Source organism: Sander lucioperca, chromosome 9 (assembly GCF_008315115.2).
Source record: "Sander lucioperca isolate FBNREF2018 chromosome 9, SLUC_FBN_1.2, whole genome shotgun sequence".
In the NCBI taxonomy this organism is placed as follows: Eukaryota; Metazoa; Chordata; class Actinopteri; order Perciformes; family Percidae; genus Sander; species Sander lucioperca.
Window position 1 is genome coordinate 29,932,561 of NC_050181.1, and position 18,627 is coordinate 29,951,187.

Here is an 18,627-nt window from a genome sequence, read left to right on the forward strand (position 1 = left end):
AAGGTAAGACAACATTTAATATAATCATCACTTTGTCACAAACAATAGTAGTTTCTACCCTCCTATCGGTAACGTTAACAAATCGCGGCTAACGTAAACAGAAATTACATCAACATTATCTCGGTTGCTAGCCTAGCACTACCTGTCAAGGGATATATGTAAACATGTAAACATTGGTTGACATGTCTCTATATTTAGTATGATTTTTTTTTCTCCATACGTGTTAGATACATGTAGTAATGTGACTGTAGTTACTTGTAAACTTCATCTGACATTTTCACTCAGTCATGTTAACGTTACATTGTATCATAGCTTAAAAGTTACTGCTACTGTTGCTGCTGTTACACTGAAGCAAGTTAATTGCAACACCTAAAAATGTGCTGCAGAGTAGCCCATCTAGTCTAGGACCAGTCTACTTTTTACTGCAATAACTTAACCCTCTACAGCATAGCGTTGCCCTCAGGCAACGGAAAGTTTGCTTAGGCCCCATATCCAGTAGCCTGGTCCTACCAGACTCTCGTACATTTCATTTGTACAGAGAGTCTGGCCACTCTCCATTGACGAGTGTTAACTTCCTTGAAGGTGGGTACTCTGTTGAAGTTTAAAACTATTGGATCTGCCCAGAGCCACTCTGGATCTGCCATAACCAATCGCTAACGTTTGGTCGTGACGTATGTCATGCGCATGTGCAACAAGAGGGGAGACCGACAACAACTATTGGCTTATATTTAGCATTAGCATCACTAGCGTTAGCCTTAGCCAATTCCTTCACCACTAACAGAGCGAGCTGGAAAATCAAATTGTTCCCGAACTCCGTGGGGAGGAGGGCAACAACATCATGGCCAGCAACACAACTCAGCAAAGATTGTTCTTGCTCGGGCTTTAACTTCTGGATATTCGGCAGCATTGCTGCCACAACGGACCGAATGGCTTCGCTCGCATCTTTCTAGTGCACGTCCTCAACATCATCGTTCTCAGCCACTCCCTCTGTTTGCTGATTGGACCTACAAATATTTGACCGGAGAAAACCCAAGAATATACCGCAAACACAGACGGAGTACTGAAGGGAAATGAAAATTGAGCGGAAGTAAGTAGGAGGGCGGAGCCAGGCTACATATCCAGTACTTGTTTTTTTAAATGATTTCAACCAATTAGAATTTTCCAAAAAGTATCAAAGAACAGTCCAATAAGATGTGGGACCCACTATCAAGCACCATTTGAAGGCGGGACTTCCTTTTCTGACACTTGGTCACAGGAGCACATGGCGTGAGAAGAAGGTAAGATTAGTTGCTTTAGTAATCTTATTTAAAATGACATTAACTGTTAAAAAAAAATATATATATATATATATATATATATATATATTGGTGTGTATGAAGGTGTAGAGATGCCTTTTATTAGGTTTTTGGAGTTTTTTTAATTTAGCATGTTCAGAAATTCTTTTTTTCTTTTCGTTGCATCAGAGCAACATTGTGCGACAAGGGGGTTCTTTTCAAGGTGTCTTTGCAGACAATGTGTTTGCATGTATTAGTGCACAATATAAGCTCTCAATAAAGTTGTGTTCTATTTTTTATTTAATTGTACTTACTTTAACACATTTTCACAGAAAAATGGACACAAGATTTTTCTATGGTAGTAAAAAGCAGGATCCACCCATTAGGCAAATCCCATCTGACAGTGAGGACAGTGAGATAGACAGCAGTGACAGTGAGGAGGAGTGGAATGGAGAAAAAGGTTTGAGCAGAAGTGAAAAATAACTTCTGAAGTTCTGACAGTAGCTAGGTTGTTCAAATGATAGGTTTATACAATAGACAGCATACAAAATAGGAGTCAAATAAGAAGTTGTAGTTATTCTTGTTGTGTTTTCGTTGGCATTGGAAACTTACTTTTCATATATTTGTATAGACACTCTGGATATCAGTGAGAATGAAGATGAAGACACATATGAAGATGACAATCTGTCTGAAGATGACAGTAGCTCTTCCAAGACCCCTCGATGGAAAACGTGTCACACCACTGCTTCTCCAGTACACCCTGAATGGTTACACATCCCTCCTTCAGCCGATGAAATTCTGTCTCCATACCAATATTTTAAAAGTCTTCTCTCTGACAACCTCTTTGAGCTTATTGTTAATGAATCAAACCTGTATAGCATCCAATGCAATCCTGCCAAGCCACTCAACCTTACTGTTCAAGAACTTGAACAGTTCTTTGGCACTGTGCTCCACATGTCGTTGTTCGGTCTTCCAGCCACCCGCATGTTTTGGAGCCAAAATAGTTGGACATGTTGCTGATGTGATGCCTCTTGCACGATGGAAGGCAATCAAAAGATTTCTCCATTTCAGCGACAACAGTTGTCAGCCCACGAGAGATATGGCTGACTACGATGAGCTATACAAGATTCAGCCTCTCCTAAATCCCATCCTCACCAAGCTGAAACAACTTCCTATATGTGAGATGTTGTCTGTGGATGAACAAATGGTGCCATTTAAGGGCAAGAGCAGAATCAAGCAGTACCTACCCAGTAAACCAAGAAAATGGGGTTACAAAATATTGGTCCTTGCTGGATCAGATAGTGTTCTACACAATTTTGAAGTGTATATTGGGAGTGCTGTCCATCCACCTGAGCTTCCAGATATAGGGGCAAGTGGGAATGTAGTACTGCGCCTGGCAGAACCAGTACCGAAGAACAGAAATTTCAAGCTGTTCTTTGATAACTGGTTTAGCTCAGTCCCACTGATGCTCGTGTTGTCCCAGCAAGGCATCCACTGTTTGGGTACGGTGCACTGTAATCGCTTGCCAGGAAGTTCCATGATGTCAGACGCTGATCTGAAAAAATCTGGCTGTGGGTCCTTTCAGGAAAAAAGCGCCAATGTTCGAGATACCCAGCTGCATGCAGTCAAATGGTAGGACAACAGGCCAGTCACCCTCTTCAGTAGCTATGTAGGTGCTCACCCTGTATCCCATGTTGACAGATGGGACCAGGGGCGGATTGGCCATCTGGCAAATCTGGCAAATGCCAGAGGGGCCGGACCAATTTTTTTAATGTGGGCTGGTCAGATTTTTTTTTTTTAAATATACAAATGAATTGTCTTTACAGACAGACAGCGCATAGGGTGTTTTTTATCGCTTGCGCGATTTCGCTATGGTTATAATCATAATAATATTAATATTAATAATTATTATTATTATTATTAAGCATTTGGCCAGTCGGCAACGGCCGGCCTGGTCCCAAGATGGGCCAGCCTGGTCCCGAGATGGGCCGACCGACCCAATCAGAAGTTACTCAAATTGGGACGTTCAGTCAAAATCAAGCACTTCACCTTCAAACAGGATCTCCGTTTGCAGGGTTCAGGCTGTACTGGACTCTCCCAGTGATTATGATGTTCTTGGGGACCGGCTGCAGCAGCGTGAAGCCGCTGCTGACGGGCGCAGAGCTTCGCCGGAGCTCTGACTGTCAGTCCGCGCGGCCGTCTGAAGGCATCAGTATTAAATCGACAGTTTCATTACTCGACTTGTTGTCGCGTTAAATAGTAGTCTAATTCAGTGTTTTGGTACAGTTGGTTTTAACACCTGATGCGAAGAGGAGTAGCCTACACATGACAACCCTGAACAAGCAGCGTCATTCTGCGCTGTCTTTCTGCTGTGCCCTATTCACGTAGTGTCACATTTTACACTTTGTAGGTTTAACTCTGCAATTAATCCGCGGTTCACATGTATGCATGCACTGTGGTAGTCCGTTACACTGTAGTCTCAAAATCCATGCACCATCACTGATCATTTTTGATCAATAGAATGTAGAAAAAAAGTTACCATAAATCCCATAAAACAAATCGACTTTGCTGTCCTGCCCATGTCCCGGACGTGAAAGCCCCCTTACTGAACTACTGAATATTATAATATTCCATTATATTTTGATTTTAAATTGTTACCTGCCACCAGAATTTTGTGATATCCTTGCCATAAATATAGACATTTTTACCATAAATTGGTGCCCAAAATGTATCAGAATGCAGGAATTGAAGTCTTTTACCCTCAAAAATTTCCTGGGGGAAACCATAGACTGTATAATATGAATAATATTAAGACTGTCCTTGACCGCCACAGCTTCCAGGCCAAGGACATCTGGAACATGGATGAGCGGTAAATTCATTAAAAAAAAAAAAGTATAAATAAGATAGGCAGCCAGGAGCCAGGAGCCAGGTCCTCTCCTGCAGTTGCCCCTCCAGGAGCCAAGTCCTCTGCTGCAGTTGCCCCTCCAGGAGGCGCCTCTGCCACCACCACCTGGACCTCTGCTGCAGTTGCCCCTGCCATCCTCTGCACCACAGCCGCTGACACCTGCCCGCCTGCTGCGGAAAGCCAAAATGATGAGGAGTGCCTTGTGTGCTGCGAGCCCTTCAGTGCCTCCATGCCTGGAGAAGTGTGGGTGCAGTGTTTCTTCTGCTACGGCTGGGCACACAAGGCCTGTACCGCTGAAATGGGGAACTATGTTTGCCACAATTGCAATGAGGAGTAAAAGGAGAAATAATAATAAATATTAAATGTATTTATACACACACACACACACACACACACACCTGCACACACACACCTACACACACACACACACACCTACACACACACACACACACACACACACACACACACAATTATAGTAGGCTAATAATAATAAAAAAGTAATTTTGCCTGTTCTTGTGGCTTTTCTATTTTCATGCATGACACACCTGGTATTTTTTATCCTTAACAATCATCCAATAGTGATCATACACTGTTCAACACTAGGGTATAAGTTGGGCTACACAACTGTTTGTTGTCATGTAGGCTAGCCTATGCTGCTGAAGCTCGCTAACCTAAACCATTCTCAATCCATCATCATCCATCATCCATCACCTTCCAGTGTTCAATCTTAAATTAATATTCTCTTTAGTCCACTATTGTAACGTACTCATCACCTACATGTGTAGATTAATACAATATTTTAGAACATAAAGTAAGTTTGGCTACTTAACTGTTGACTACGAATCCAGGTGCATCCGCACAGCAGGCTGGTCGAAAGGAAAGAAATTTAGGCGAGGCGCTCCATATGAGACGGAACCTGTGTCGTGTCTTGCGGTTGATTTCTTCTTCTGTTTTTTAAATAATTGACTGACTGTTCAACTGCGCATCACTCGACATGACTCAAGGCAGGAAAATAAGGTAATAAAAAATGTACTCGTCCACCTCGCTTAAAAAAAAAGGGGGAGTTTAATCCAAATGCGCATCTTTGCCATTGACGCATGGCACAAAAACTATTTTGGGACTGTTAATATTACGAGAAATTAGCTAATATTTTAATAATACCGACTAAACAAGTCATTTGTTAGGTATGTTTCATAAAAACCCAAATAAGGTATATGGTTTAAGTTAATATTATAGTGTTTCATTCGTCCCCCATGCCCGTTTCATTCGTCCAGGCCAGGGGGGACGGATGAAACAAAATGCACGTCTGACTTCTGCTTAAATAATTCCCGAACGGTTTCGTTCAGAGCTGAAAATGCAACTGTATTTGACAGAGGACAGATGTAGGTTGCTAGTGACTAAATATTAGCTTTCGGTGTTTTACGATGTCTTTGTAAATTACGTCATCTTACTTTATACGCTTCAGGCTGTTACAGCTAGCTCAGGGGAGAGACTGGAAGACACTAGGTGGTACAGCCTGAGATAGCTAGCTCAGGGGAGAGACTGGAAGACACTAGGTGGTACAGCCTGAGACATGCACAATACAAAAAATTGCCTTCTGAATTTTTGTTATGCTTTTCCCTCCCTTGTACCGAACCGAACCGTGATGTCTGAACCGAGGTATGAACCGAACTGTGACTTCAGTGTACCGTTCCACCCCTAATATATATTTATATACTCGTACCACATTGGTCTGTAGTATTCTCTCTACTACTGCAGTACTTTCACAGGGATATATTTTCCATAATGAAACATGTACCACCTATTTTGTACTACAATATTTAATTGTACGAACAATAACACAGTGAAACTATCGGTAGCTTGTGTGTGGGTGATCTAAAGTAACGTTTCAATGGTCTTTCATAATAAATTAGTTTTTTGAACCAATGATTGTGCAAGTGCAATATTTCTTTAAAGATATGAATGCACAATGCAGTGTTTTGAACATTGGATAGCCTGTGTTACAAGTGATGACCGTTTTGAGTTTTGTGTCTTGAGTTTTGAAAAATGACATCAAGGTTCTGAAATGAGTAGCAAAGGGATTGTAAAAAACTGTATTAAGCCGTTAAATAAACGCACAAAGTGCTTATCACAGCTAGAGTGAATTAATTATGCATACAGTTAGACTGAAGTATTTCTCTGTCAATAGTTAGGCTACTTGCCTTCTGCTTGGATGCATTGAAATTTAATACATGCGGTGTTGAGGTTAGTTAACGTTCCTCCAGTGTGTGTGTGTGTGTGTGTGTGTGTGTGTGTGTGTGTGTCTGTGTGTGTCTGTGCATGTGTGTCTGTGTGTGTGTGTCTACGCGTGTGTGTCTGTGCGTGTGTGTGTGTGTGTGTGTCTGCGTGTGTGTGTGTCTGTGCATGTGTGTTTGCGCGTGTGTGTGTGTCTGTGTGAGAGTGCGTGTGTGTACTCTTAAAAAATTTCAAATGCAAATTTCTTTGCGTAAATGAAAAGTGCACTGAATACAAATGTGTTTTGCCTAATATATTTCTCATGTGTCTTTGATAGTAAAACATGATGTTTAGTGCTCATAATTAATGCGCGTAGGAATCCACTTTTCCTAAAAGAGTCTATATTTTCATTTAAAATTGTTTTTATACACATTACACAAAAGGCAAAGAAAATACAATCACTTTTACCTATTTTGGCCATACACGGTCATATTGACCGCTCTGATTTTCGCGGTATTGTTTTTAATCTTTCGCGCGGTTGAAGATGCATATTGGTTGCTTGGTAACTATCATCGTCTCTGTCAGAGAAACGTCACAAGCGGTCTCGAGTAACAAGTGTGGGCATCACCGATGGGCCGAAGGCAAAGCCAGAGTCGGTAACGTAGGCTACTGGAGGAAAAAAGGGCAGTGGCACACGGTCTGAACAGCGCTGCGCACCACAAAAGACACCAAAACGGAGGCAGTGCCAGGTTAGGTTAGGTTAGGTTATAAATGTTCAAATAAGATACTTTTAGGTTTTATCTGCCTGTTATGAGTTATGTTAAATGAATTTCCATACCATATTCTTCAGATATGAATGTAGCCTACTAGAATTGTGGCGAGCGGTCATTTTGCCAGATTCCAAACTCTATAATCTCTAGTTAGTAATTATGGAATTATGGCACGAATTAACAGGTGTTAAGGGGAGACACGGCAGGCAAAAAACATCGGCTTTATTCACTGGTCGATTTTTAGATTTTGTGCTATTTGTCTTCAATAACATGTCTTCTTTCAGACTTGTGGTGAAAAAAAGTCCAAAATACACATTTAGGTCTTTATTTTACTACACTTTGTCTGTTTGCGTCTGTAGATTTCTCCTAAATTCAACAAAAGTTGGCGTTCTGAATCATCATGCTGCACCTGCTAGCCAACAAGAGGAGCTCTGCATGTTGTCTGATGAAGTGGTCAATGAGGTTCTTGTAGATGCGCTAGATGTTGAGGAGGATGTGGTGCCTGATGAAGCTCATGGGAAGTTCATGGAAAACTTGGCTCTTTTCTATTTGAAAATGCAAGCTAAGATGCTTATTCCAGCCACCACTATCCAAGCTATCGTGGAGGAATATCAGGAGGTTCACAATGGCAGCATGAAGTATATAATGTCAAAGCTTCATGAAAAATTGACCGTGTTTAACCTGCCTGACACTGAAATAAGTCAGATTCTTGATGATTTGTCCAAGGAGGATCTCTTTAAACAGTGCCATGTAGGGCCCGTGAAATCTGACCACACTCGAAAAATGTTTTTCAATTATGTTGAACCCACTCAGATGTATTTAGGTGCAGATGCAGCTGGCATTGAACGCTTTTTTCAGTACATACCAATCAAGGAGACCCTGAAGTCTCTCCTCAGTCAGGCAGCAGTGAAAGATCAGTACAGACAGACCAGGATGAAATTAATGTCTGACTCTCAGAGTGATGTTCTGACAGACGTGATAGATGGAAAATCCATTAAAGATAATGTTTTGTTGAAAGAAGCCCCCTCATCCCTGTCCGTAGTGCTATTCCAGGATTCATTTGAGGTGGCCAACCGTCTTGGATCTGGTAGAAAGAAGCACAAAATACTGGCCGTCTACTTGACACTTTGTAATATATTGCCCCACAACCGGTCATGTGTCGATCCCATGCAGTTGGTGTTACTCTGCAGGGAGGAGGACTTCCATTTCTTCGGGCAAGACAACATTTTCAACCTGCTTGTATCTGATTTGAAGGACATTAGAGGAATTTGGCTTTGAAACAGAAGTTTGGCAGCAATCTGAAAGGAGTGTTGATAGCAATATCAGGGGACAATCTAGGGTCACATTGTGTGGGTGGATTCACTGAGAATTTTAGCAAAAGTAAGAACTTCTGTCGTCACTGTTCAGTAGACAGGGAGGCATTTCAGAAGCAACCTGAAAAGGTAGGCCTCAAAAGGACAGTGGAAAATTACAGGGAAAGTGTTTTGCAACTCAGAGATGGGCAATCTATAGTCAACGGAATAAAATTAGATTCTGTCTTCAATAGCCTGAAACACTCCCATGTCTGTAATACTGGTCTCCCTCCTTGTTTGGGGCATGATTTGTTTGAGGGGGTTGTGTCATATGACTTGGCAGTTTACATTCGACATCTAGTGAAAGTTGAAAAACATTTCACATATGTCCAATTAAATAGGTCCATTTCACGATTCTCTCCTGCAAGAAGTGATTCAAATAACAGGCCATGTGAGGTGAAAGAAGGTGGAGAGTAACTCGGGGGCCATGCAGCACAGAACTGGTGCTTTTTACGCTTGCTTCCTGTTTATGTTGGAGATCGTATTAAGAATCCAGTAGACAACCAAGTGTGGCAATTGTGCTTAAAATTGAGAGAAATTGTTGAGCTGGTTTGTGCAGCGAAAATCAGCCATGGACAGATTGCTTACCTTAAGGTTCTTATTAAAGAATACATTCACTTGAGACACAACTTGTTCCCTGAACATTCGCTAAAACCCAAACATCATTATTCATTGCACTATCCGGACCTTGAAAGCAAACACTGCTATTTTAAACTCACAATTTCAAAAATTTGTGCAGCTCACTGGCAGAACGACATCAGTTGTTGCAAGCATACTTAAGCACAGGGCGACTGTTTTCTCCAGATATTCAATTGGTAGGTCCAGCAACCAATTTTGAGGAGAAGCTCTACAGTCCCTTGATTCAGCAGGCATTTCACAGGACATTGGTCTTCAAAAAAGACACAACAGAGATGACTGCAGTAGTGTACAAGAACACAAAATACTGTAAGGGACTGGTTGTGGCTGTTGCACATGATGATAATGGAATTCTGTTTGGCAAAATTGTGTTGATTTTGCTTCATCAGAGCAGAGTGTATCTGATATTGGAAAAATGTGAGTCTGTTTTGCTCATTGATGTTGGGGTTCATTGGCTGACTGTGCAGGGGGACATAGATAGTCTGGCTGATTACTATCCATTACCAATCTATCACATAGGTGATGTTTCAGTGGTTGCACTACATCACTCTATTTTTATCTAATTTTGCAAATGTCAGGATGCCAGAAACCTTTTATGATGCTGTGATCTCAGTGCTTCCAAGGATAGACGGGGAGCGGTTGCAACATTTAGTTGCGAGTTTACTGATAGTTGTTGGTATAGAGGACGTTGAGGATCTTCGTTACATTAAGGAAGATGATGTGTAGGACATTCTGACACCCTGTCAATGCCGGAAACTTCTAGATGCCTTTCAAAGAAGAGGTATGCAAAATAATTCAATTGAGTTGAAGGTGCATTTCCCTGTGCAATTTTGTGTTATACTGTATTATGCTATGTTACATGTTCAAATCAGACCCTTGCTTTAGTTTCAGACTCATGTCAAACTTGTCAGAAATGTCAAAAATACATAGTTTTGTAAGGACATTATGCGCACGCGTACACACGCACATACACGCACATCCTCAGCCTGCCCTTACACACGCACATTCACTCGCCACACGTCTCTCTCTCCACACACACATAGTTCAACACAGACACCCAACATACATGCTCCACATCACACTCAAATGCAGCCCACACACACAAAGGTGACACCCACATGCACACATCACTGTACTCGCTATACCCTACATATACAATCCCCTCATCCCCATAGCATTCACAGATCTATCACACACACATCTTTATACACACACACACACACACACACCATCACACGCATCCATACACAGCCCACTCCACAACACTCCACACTCACCCCATTACACACACTTCACACAAAGTCCAATACAGACACAGACACCCAACACTCACACACTCAACACACACCATTGCACCCATACCCACCATACAAATACCCCCCTTACCCCAGAAACACCATACAAACATACACAGACAGCCCGACGCCGACCCCTCCCTCCCTGCCTCCCAACAACACACACAAACACAACATAAAATAAAATATCCTAACTAAAGCCAATTTTTTACTTTTTTCTCCCAAGATTCTACCACACAGCCACATCCTAGTTCTGCAATACTGCCAACTACTACACCCCCGCATCGCCTGCACCATCTTCTCCTCCCTCCGCTGTCTTTTCTTCGCAATGGGTCCGTGACTTTCAAATCCCTTGGGAGAAAATGCCAGTAGGACTCAGAGATGCCATGGTGAGAGAACAAAGAGCAGCCCACTCTGACCGACTTCAGATGATCAGGGTTATCGTCGACGCAGTCAGATTGCATTGCATGAACCCGACCAGAGCTCAGTGCGCTGAGATAGCCAGGGCTGTTGTTGCGCAGTACCCCAAATCATTCGGGGATGTGACTGATGAGGGAGATGTCTTGGGATGTGGGTACACGTCCCTACTGAACCAGATAAAAAACAGCGTTGAGCATGTCAACCGGAACAATACTCTTTCTAAGATCCGCAAACCCAAGAGACCAAACTCTGACAGCACCCCCAGAGGAACACCTTTAATCAGCTGGACAGTTATGGGTGTGTACATTGGCAGCCTCAAGACCTGCCGGAAGGAGAAACCCCAGATTCTCTTGAAGTGAAACGGCAAATGCTGATTACTCTGTACACAAGTGAAGGTCCTAGACGGGTGGACATGAGCAGAGTTGATGAACTCATGAAAATGACATACTGGAAGCAACGTGAACTCATAAACTCCAGTCCCCCTCCTCAAGTGTCGACCATAGGAGAAGAGTGGCCCTTTCTGTTCAAGAAGAGATGGCTGTGTTCCCATTTTGAAAATCTCACTGGGATTGACGTTCTCTCAAGATTGACAGAGGCCTTCCTGAGCAAGGGCAGGAGAGTCATCAACTTCTTTCTGCAACAGAGGGTGAAATGGAAAGAGAGTATCCAGTCCCTGCTAACAGAGATGGAGAACGACCCCAGGACACTAGAGGACACCAACCTGATGGCGACTTCAGCAATCCTACTGTTGATGGCCTTCTTCAAAGAGCCGACAGAATCCCTTTTCATTCTGGCTGACGTAAGTATTGTTCCATCACAAACACATCTAATATTAAAATACACTAGCTAGAGCAGGGGTTCTCAAACTTTATGGGGACGGGGACTCTTCTCTCGGCAGAAACATTTCTAAGGACCCCCTCTTTGCCACTCAGTAGGAGTAACTGCCATGTGGCAGGCCACTGTGACACATGTGCATACCTTCAATGTGGTGTCCTCTCTAGCAGCAGTTAATTGGATTGGATTTAACTTAACTTTCAGTAAACGTTTTCTGTGGCCACCAATCCTCCTCTCGTCTAATTTAAAGGGCTACTTCACCGATTTAGCATTAAGCTTTGTCTCAGTAGAAACACGGTAGTATTTTTGAATGACTGTGCTTCCCTCCCTCATGTCCCCCTGAGACAAGAGATCTCTGTATTGTGGGTCTGGAAAAAATCTTCCGATGATGTAAAACGACTATTTTTGCGTCATCGGAAGATTTTTTGCCCAGAGGCAATGGACTACAGCCCTACTTACGCGTATTTCCAACCCGCCCATAGGGGGTTGGACTGTCGGCATTCTCCGAAATTTCACAAACCAAAACGAGTGTCAGCCATCTTGAATCCTCGCGTAGTGTAGTAGATATTTGTATTTGTGAAAGGTGCTCTTAGAAATTGTGTGTGTTTTGTTAACATGTAATACAAAACATCTACAGCTAATGTCTCCTCCATGCCCTCAATATTTTGTAAATGAACTGTGCTCATTGTTTCTTTTCTAAGATGTCTCAAGTCCGTCATTTACATTCATGGACATTTTGTATTGGCATCAAGCAGAATTTACACACTTTTGGAAGGTTTTTTGATAAAACCAACAAACCAGGACAATTTCAATAGCTCAACACAACTAAAACAACAATTGGTTTCCACAAATTCAACACAGAATACCACAAAAATACTGCGGGAAATTATTATTAAAAGTATGGGCACCCCTTCACAACAAGTGTCTTTTTATACTGATAAAAACACACTTCTCAGTATTATAATCTAGTGCTAATGTTATGGGTAGTCAGTCAGCTCAGGTAGCATTCCTGACAAATATCAGTCAATTTCTAAAGGACAATATGCTCCAGTTGACTAACATCACAGGTCAATGGATTTCTATGGAGGGCATGATGTTTTCTCATCTGTTTTGTAAATATTTCAATAAATCAATCTTCTCCTTCACATTTTACTGATTTACAGCACCAGAGGAAGCAAAATAGCCCTGGAGCATCACCTGGTCAAAATTGAAATAAAAATATCTCAATGACTTGTCTTGTCTTGTCTTTTTCAGGACGCTGACTGATGGCGTCAGGCAGATGGATGGTGTCCATTGAAGGACGAGTTGCCGTCAACATCGGTGATGGTGGTTTTGTCGCTGCCTTCACAGCACTTTTTGCGGCGTACTATGTACTCAACATCAAGTACCAAGAAGATGCTGTATGCACCCTGGAAGTAGTCCAGAGGCAAGTTATTTTCTATATTTTCAATATTTTAATCAATTTTAAAAGTTTGAATGGAAACTAAAAGTTATTCTTCAATTACAGATTTCTCGTCAGAATTAACCCGGAGGAAGGGAAGGAATGCATAGCCCGACAGGGTGTCAGCAAGAAGACCAGGAGGGTTGTGCAGAAGAAGGCACCCCCCCATCAACCCCCATATGAACAATTTCATCCACCTGTTGCTAGATTTCGAATGGAAGACCTTGAACTGAATGCTCCGAATACACACACACACACACACACACACACACACACACACACACACACACTATAAAAAAGTTAAGTGCTGCAGAAACCTACAGCTAAGGCAGCCGAATAAGAGCAAGTTTATATTGAAAGCTTGACTTTGAAAGTTTCAAATGATAGTTCTCAGAAGTGTTGTAATCAATATACCTCTGAAATTGTGTATACAGATGTAATTTAATTCTTTAATGACTGATTCAGTTTCATGTTGTTTAACGTTTATGTTGTTTAAACTGCTTAAAAAAACATTCACCTATGTAAAAAAGCCATGAAATCAATTGTAGAGGAAGGTCACAGGAGTTTGTAGTTAGAATAAGACATACTTTATTATACACATTACACACACACACACACACACAGACACACACACACACACACACACACACACACACAAACGCACACACACACACACACACACACACACACACACCATCTCACAGTCATCTATTGGGGGTGGTGATGGCGCAGTGGATATGACACAGGCCTTTGGTGTGGGAGACCTGGGTTTGATTCCTACTGCGATACATCAACCAATGTGTCCCTGAGCAAGACAATTAACCCCTAGTTGCTCCAGAGGCGTGCGACCTCTGACATATATAGTAATTGTAAGTAGCTTTGGATAAAAGCGTCAGCTAAATGGCATGTAATGTAATGTTATCTATACACTGCCCAAGATCCACAAACACACTCACCCCATTACATATGTGTGTATTTTACGTTTGAGTTCAATGAATGCTCAATAAATGCATTTTATTAAAACTTATCAGATCTGTTCATTTTGATTTCCCTTTTTACTTGTTTAATTATTCATCAATATTGTTATCCATGTTTCATCCCTTTAACTTGGCCGGTCTCCGGCGCCCCTGAGACCACTCCTGAGACTTTGCCGGTCTCCGGCACCCCAGAGACTTTGCCTTTGTTGTCGGTCCGACCTACTCCTGTCCCCCGTGTGTTGTCGGCGGTCCGACCGATTCCTGCCCCCCGTGCGTTGTCGGCGGTCCGACCGACTCCTGCCCCCCGTGTGTTGTCGGCTGTCCGACCGATTCCTGCCCCCCGTGTGTTGTCGGCTGTCCAACCGACTCCTGCCCCTCGTGTCCTGTCGGCGGTCAGACCTACCATTTCACGAACTGGCATGACACTGGGCTGCTCTGGGGGACGCAACAACGGGGAAACGCCACATGAAAATGCCACGAAACGGCATACGCCGGCCACAACAACGGGACGGACCGCCACGCGCAGGACGCAATCCCCAGGCGCAGGGACACGATTCGCGGTCTCTGTGGCACGCAACAACGGGGACATGAAACGCCACAACAACGTTGTTGTGGTTAGAAAAAGAAGAACGGTTAAAGGTTGTGGTTAGGAAAAGAATAACGCGGAAAGGTACTGCAACACGCGGGACGCGTTCCCCGATCTCGGGGGTGAAAGTCCTGTGTTTTTTGACCCATCCACCACCCCGACCAACCTCTTTGACACGGCAAGTCCGACATAGGGGACTTTGAAGAAGGATGCACGATAGCTGGGGACTGGCCGTGATGAGCACTTGATGCAGACAGTACGTTGCTCCAGTCTCGTTTCTCCCGGACTGACAGAGCCCAGTAAACCCGCAGACTGCTCTCTGTGGTTAGTGTAGACCTTCGAAAGACCCACCTGAAAGGTAAATTGATGGTGATAATAATTATAATAACAGTAGGCCTAATAGGCCTAATAATACATTTATATTGACATAAAGTGTAATTTCCTCTTCGCTGATCTTTTTCAGCATGTCCCAGAGGTAGTGGACACCCATCGGCTCCCAGCTGTACCACACGTCGGAAGCAGAGGTGCGCTTCGGATGGTGGTAGAAAGGCTTTGCATCAGATGGACATTTGGACACATAAGACTGGACACAGCGGATCCCCGTGCCTGGCAAACATAAAACCTCTAAGGCTTTCCTTGTCTGGGTCATTCTGGTCTTGGTTGGAGCAAGGGATGGTGCTGCCATCTACAGAAAGGGTGAAAGGTTCCATCTTAGCAAGAGCTGATTTGTACTAGCAGCTCAGTCTTACTGCTATTCAGCTTCAGGTAGTTTTGTGTCATCCACAAGTTTATGTCATGGAGGCAGGCAGTAATTACAGCTGGCGGAAGAGTGGCAGTCGGTTTTGTAGATAAGTAGAGCTGGGTGTCAATCAGCATAGCAGTGAAATTGAACACCATGTTGCCTGAGGATAGTGCCAAGTGGGAGGAGGTAGATAATGAACAACAGAGGGCCCAACACAGACCCCTGGGGCACCCCTCTTGTCACAGCACTACTCTCAGACTTGCAACTCAGCATTTGTACGTACTGTGTCCTTCCAGAGAGATAGGCCCAACACTCCGATATTGGCTAAACGTTCCAGGAGAAGATGGTGAGAGATGGTATCAAAGGCTGCACTGAGATCAAGGAGAATCAGAATGGAAATAAGTCCATCATCAGCTGCACAGAGAAGGTCATTAGTAATCTTAATCATGGCCGTTTCAGTACTGTGCATAGGACAAAATCCAGACTAGAATGGAAGAGAAGAGATCATTGTCCTTCAGGTGATCCTGGAGTTGAGTTGCCACTATCTTCTCAAGAACTTCGGAGAGAAAAGGAAAGTTGGAAATAGGCCTGTAGTTGTTGAAGTTGTCAGAATACAATTCAGGTTTTTTTCAGCGTTGGTCTGACAATAGCAGTTTTAAAGGATGGTGGTATAGTGCCAGAGAGAAGAGAGGTGTTGACTAGTGATGTAATCATTGGAGCAATAGATGGCAGGCAGCTCTTAACCAGGCTTGATGTAAGAGGGTCCAGCTGACAGGTGGAGGAATTGCACTTTTTGATGAGGCCACAGATGGTACTTTCAGCAGGGAGACTGAATTCATGGAGTTCATTGTTGTAAGATGATCCCTGAGTGCTCAGTGAGCATGGTTGTTTCAGCTAAGTAATTTAACATTCTAATTGGTGGATTGCCTAAATTCTGGTATTAAAAAAGTTCAGGAAGACTGAGCAGTGTTCATCAGAGAGTTCCTGATGGGTGATGTTGTCAGGTGGCTTAAGGAGGCCATTAACAGTGGAAAAGAGAGCCCTGGTGTTTCCTTGTCCTTCACTGATTATCTTTGCATAGTATGATGTTTTTGCAACACAGAGGGTGTTTTTATACTGATGCAGGTGTTCAGAATACATGTCATTATGCACAGTAAGACCAGTCTTTTTTGACAGCCGCTCCAGGCGTCGGCCCAAGGATTTCATATGCCGAAGTTCAGGTGTAAACCAAGGAGCGGAGTGTACAAATGAAACAGTTTGCGTCTTCATAGGAGCAAGTCTGTCAAGTGCTGTAGACATGCAGTCATTGTAGCGGTCAACTAAATCCCCCAATGAAGTATTAAAAGCAGAGGAGGGATACGTGGCAATTAGAGAAGTGAGTTCCTCTGGTTCCACCTTTTTAATATGACATCACACGCTGAACCTTGGACTTCATGACGGGTGTCAAACAGTACAGCTTTGTGATCAGAGATGGGGAGTTCAGCAGTACTGATATTGCTAGGCTTGATACCAGAGCAACAGACCAGATCTAAAATATGTCCTATGTTGTGGGTAGGAAAGTTAACATATTGTGTGATACCAAAGGAGTCAAGCATATCCATAAAGTTTTTTGTGAATGCATTAGAAAAGTTGTCCATATGTATATTAAAATCCCCCATCAGGATTACATTTGGAGACATTGCATTCAAAGCAGTAAGACCAGCTGAAAGTTCAGGAATAAACATATTTGATTGTCTGTACAATACTGCAATAATGGTGGGTGTGGGTCCTCTGAGTTTAACAGCCAGATCTATCTATCTCGCGATAGAGCAGTGCGAGACCACCTACCCTCCCGGATGAGCGGGGTTTACAGATGTAAACAAATCCATGCGGGACTGCTTGGTTCAGATGGAAGAAATCATTGCTCTGCTGCCACGTTTCCGTGAGACATAGAAAGTCCAGTTTATGGTCCACAATGAAGTCGCTGACGACAGAAGTTATGTTGGTGAGGGATCTTATGTTGAACAGTCCAGCTTTCAGTTGGTTTGACTGACTGTGCACATCCGATCTGGGCAGACGGGCAAGCACAGTATGGTCAACTCGTTGATCAGGCTTCAAATGACCGCGATCAACAGTCCAGAGACAGGGGATTATTTTGCCATCTTTGCGAGCCATGTAGATTTTGTTGCAACGAGATCCTCAGTGGACATACTTTGGGCGTTGGAGAATGTCGCATTGACACAGAAGCTCCACAGAAGGTGCATAGTTCCCCCATAGCTGGTAATTAAATATTTAATTTAAAATATTTCCTCATCCTTACTCCAGCAGATGTAGCTTATGCATGAAGTTGTTGTGGGTAAGTACTGAAGCACTGAATGCTTGCTCTTGGGGGAATTACTGGAATTGTTGGGTCTTTGTAAATTATAGAGTGTGGTCTAGACCTACTCTATCTGTAAAGTGTCTTGAGATAACTCTTTTTATGAATTGATACTATAAATAAAATTGAATTGAATTGAAGTAGTCCTAGTGAGCTGTAGGCTTAGGCTACTGCGGTAAACTTAACTTGCATCCTCTGGTCATCAGGCATCAGGCCTTTCTCTTTCCAGCTCTCAGCGAAGGTGGTCGCTTTTCTCCCTCTCCCTCCCAGGCCTACCCTGCTTGCTATCTTGTCTTGTGTTGTCTGCTGTTAACTTTTTAGAGACTCTCCCTGCAAGGCTCTACAAATACCTAAAAATCATGGAATTGATTAACTGGTCTCTCAACGCAATTGACACTGTATTCTCGAGGAGGAGCACTGGTTCGGGTGAGCCAGCATGTCCTGACGGAACGTTTGCTGCGGGGTATACGATGGACGGCTGGGAGAAATGGCGTGTCGTGTGTCTCTCTGCTCTTTCCGTGGAGGACGTTGAGGATATCTACCTATTTGGAACCCTGATAACTGGAATGTTGCTGATTGGAGGATGCTTCGCGCTGGTTTATCGAAGAATTGGAAAGACTTTGGTAGCTGTCCAAAGCCCAAGGAAGCTGCCTGGCCTGACTGAAGCTGTCGGAAAAGCGATCAGTTTGCAAACTGGAACTATTAATCGCGTGATGGAAACCAACATGGTAATGACCCGCGGCTTGGATACCATCATGAGTAAGGTCATGGATTTGGAAAGAAAAATTGACCAGTTGAACAGTGTGTAGTTGGACAATAGAATGA

At 43.2% G+C, this 18,627-nt stretch overlaps 1 protein-coding gene across 1 annotated transcript in view; it reads left to right on the forward strand.

Moving 5' to 3' along the window:
• The first annotated feature begins 8,552 nt into the window (after positions 1-8,552).
• LOC116040786 (epidermal retinol dehydrogenase 2-like) overlaps positions 8,553-18,627 on the forward strand; it is a 92,319-nt gene continuing 82,244 nt past the window's right edge. The window contains exons 1-2 of the mRNA XM_036005340.1: positions 8,553-8,558; positions 17,466-17,468. The gene's annotated coding sequence lies outside the window, so the exon portion shown is untranslated. The remainder of the gene's footprint in view (positions 8,559-17,465; positions 17,469-18,627) is intronic.